Raw genomic sequence first — 3,724 nt, forward strand, 5'->3', positions numbered from 1 at the left:
TTTTTTTAATTGTTAATGTGCACGCATCTCATGTTTTGACTATGCTATGTATCTTATGCACACAATGATATACAACCCTCTGCAATATCTCTTTTATAGATATATGCTCGCGTTTTGATCCCATATTGACATATCACCCTCAGGGTGAACATTCTCGATCTACTTGGATCGAACATTGGCATCATCTGTGATAAACAATAAATTTTGATTCCCACTCTATCATGGTGAATGATGGGACAAATATTCATTCTCATTTGCAGTGTTTTTACTGTAGAACGTTGTTCGTTCTGCACCCTTTTAGTACGGTTTATTATAAATAATAGTATATTCGAAATAAATGTTGGCTTGTGTGAAAGAATGATTTCCAATGTGGAAAAGTAAGAAAAGAAAAAGAGAATAAAATGTACGAGTTGTTCATTACTTTTACCTTTTGATTGCACTAACATCTGCTTTATGCTTTTTGCAGGTACCGCACCGGAAAGCACACATAAAGGATAGAGACGCGCAGCAGAGCAGACAAACATGCACAACAAAGTAGAGAATGTTATTGGACGCGTCTGAGTGTTAGAAGATCGTCCTTGGAAAAGCACAGCAAAAGGGACAACTCAGCCCTAGTCTTATCCACCTCAGCATTCTCCTTCGTTAGTTCGTTAGGTCAAATAAAGGAGGAGACATCCTTAATTCAATAATGCAGGGAATCACAAGAGAACCATTGTCTTCCCTAGCCTATAAATAGAAGATCAAATGAAGGCAAGAGGAGGATTTTGGGAATTCAAAGAAGTTTGAAGAATCAATATTCTCTTAAGCTTTTAACTTGAGATACACCATTTTCTCTTCGATTCTCCATCAAAGCTCCTCATGAGCAAAGCAATCATTCTTCTTCGTTTTTATTTTATCGCTATGTTATTGAGTCTCTGTTTTTCTTTGTATTTATTTTGAGTCTATAATTAATCTTCTTCATATTCGTCTTCATCAATTTGTATCTCGAGTTTATGGGATTTCAAGTTATTAAGATTTTATATGTATTTTCGACCATGTCTTTGAACATGAGCTAACTTCTTTTTGGAATGGAAAACCTGTGAAATTGTTAAACCTATGTAGTTGAATCTTTTGTACTGAATCTAATGCATTTTTGTTGGTTATGTATTTTAATATTTTGTATCAATGAAAATTGAACATGACTGAGAAAGAAACTTCTTTAAGAAAGAAATTTCAGATTGCTGAACAATAGGAGTTGGAACTGGACGAGCTGGTGGACTCATCCAAAATCTCAATTGGCTAGGTCGAGCTCCCTATGCCGGAAGCAATTGGATGGGCAGGAAAGCCCGGCCTAATAGAAGTCTTCTTATGCAGACATTTCTCTAGTTCCATCTTGGCACAAGGCTCAAAGCCAGGTTCGTGTAGCATGGTAGCCAAGGTCACGCAGCCATGACAATGGCCAACCACAATCGTCTTTTCAATCTTCATGACGGGAGGATAGGGGGAGGGCGTGGCCAAGCTCCTTGCAGTAGGCACTCTTGACGAACCTATCTCAAAGGCCCATCCACTTGAAGGGGCCTCCTCGCCACTAACTGACTACCTAACGTCGGTACTGCCTCCAACCCCATGACTTCTGTGGTTGAGAATGCCCAAAACTCGCTTCCGTTCAAGAGATGCATAGCAGCCACGTCCTTGCTAAGGTAAAGCTGACCTTTTCTTTCTTACTACCCCCGCTGCAGTAACCTCGAAGGAGCATTTGTTGCTTTTCTTCTTCAGTACGGTCAATACCAAGGAACCAGTACTTGGCCCCATGAAGCATGTTGGAGATAAGGGCGCCCTCCCCAGGATCACCTCGACCATCGTCACCACCACCAGATGCAGTGGAACCACTAACTCTTTTGCTCATTTTCCTAGAAAACTATACTTCCAAGGGGTTTTTTTATTGTTGTCAAAGAAAGGAAAAAACCCAAACTCGCTAGAGGACCAGAGGTGTATAACAAAGAAGTAAACATCCAAGGAAACAAGAAACATAGAAAAAAGGAGGCAAAAGGTGTTTAATGGTTACCTGTTTAAGTATATGGAAAGAGACTAAGGATTCAAATGATCTTCAAGAGAGCAAACCCCAAGAAACTCAAGATGTTCCCTATGAAGCTTAGGACAAGTGCAGCAACTTCTACAAAAACTGACAAGAAAACCCTAGGTAAAATGCATGGGAATGAAGAGTTTATCAGAAACGTGAAAGAAAAGGAATGCACAAATGAGAAAGTGAAGTAGCATCGAAACAAAACCAACTTTAGGCGCGAAGACGAAAAGTCATGGGTAAAAAGGGAATTCCACTAATGGAAAAGCATTTGTGACGCAGATGCGTAAACAGACCATCATTGAGTACAAAATACAAAGGCAGCACATGTTTCTCGACGCACGTCGAACTAATCATGGCACCACAAGTTTAACGGCATAATTGCCAAAGCAGGCGAGGGAAAGCCAAAGGTCAGTCCATACTGGGACGACTTACTCAGGATGGACCCAAAGGCTATATAAATCAGACTCAACCTTAAGCTCGGCAAAATGAATGAAAAAGATTAACTGGCTCAGGGGCATCAAAGCCGGTTTATGGACCAGGCCACGAATTCCAGGAGCACCAGCAAGGATCAACTAAAGGAAGCTAGGCCAAGACCTCCCCCACGCGACAAAGAGGTCGTCTACAGTGAGAAACGTTCAGAGAATCTGAAATGTCGCAGTGGCACTGATGGGATGGGTCCTTAGCCCGAACCTAGCCGTAATCCAGAATGTGCATAGAAGCATTGCAGCCCAGCAACCCAAACTCTTATATTGTCGGGCTGGGCGCAATTGTTATGATCATATCTTATAGGCCCATGTTCCAACAACCCATAACAAACAAAGAACTAAGAAAGATAAGGATAACAACCTTATCATACCACTAAGTCAAGACCATTTTACACCTGTGTAAATTACACTCTTATTTTAACTGTTAATCTTATTTATATCTAACGATTTTGATTTATTAAATATTTGAGCCATTAAATTGAAGTTGATCAATAATCAAGATTTAGTGTAAGACATCTTATTAAATATTTTATTTTTTAAAAAAAAAAATAAACTATTCAAATAGATTAAAGTATGAGAAAAAATTAACCTTCAAAATATTTTTAATTGAAAATTATATAAATAATTATTTTAATAGTATTTTAAGAAAGATACGACAATATTATGCACAATTTTTTTAAAATTATGTTTCCTTTATAATGAAGAGAAAGAAAAAAATTCTCTTTTCACAATAGGACCAAATTTTAATTATGGTGTGTTCTTTTCAAAATAATTTAATTATGATGTGTTCTTTTCGAAATTCCATAATTCATTTTGAATTGTATTATTAGCATACAGTGGATTATATTTCGGGCCGGACCGTTGTTTTATCAATTTCTTTCCGTAATAAAAAAAGTACTTTCATACAATGTTTCTTGTACTTGAAAATTCTTTTGCAGCAGTGACATTTGTGAATAAAATGGAAGTTTTTATATCAATTTTATTTCATTTTATCCTTATATAATTTAGCTTCATATTGTATGCAGAACATGTGTTTATTAAATGTTCAAACTAAGATAAGAGAAAGAAACGAAACCCTAAAAGAGATTAATAATAGCAAAAAAAAGGCAGAGGAGAACGAAAGAAACTAAGGACATTTCGGTGGTAAAAGAGCACGAAGAGCAAGAATATCAATTAC

This window comes from Gastrolobium bilobum, unplaced genomic scaffold (genome assembly GCF_033153095.1).
Source record: "Gastrolobium bilobum isolate Gb01-03AN ecotype WA unplaced genomic scaffold, APGP_CSIRO_Gbil_v1 utg98832, whole genome shotgun sequence".
NCBI classification, from domain to species: Eukaryota; Viridiplantae; Streptophyta; class Magnoliopsida; order Fabales; family Fabaceae; genus Gastrolobium; species Gastrolobium bilobum.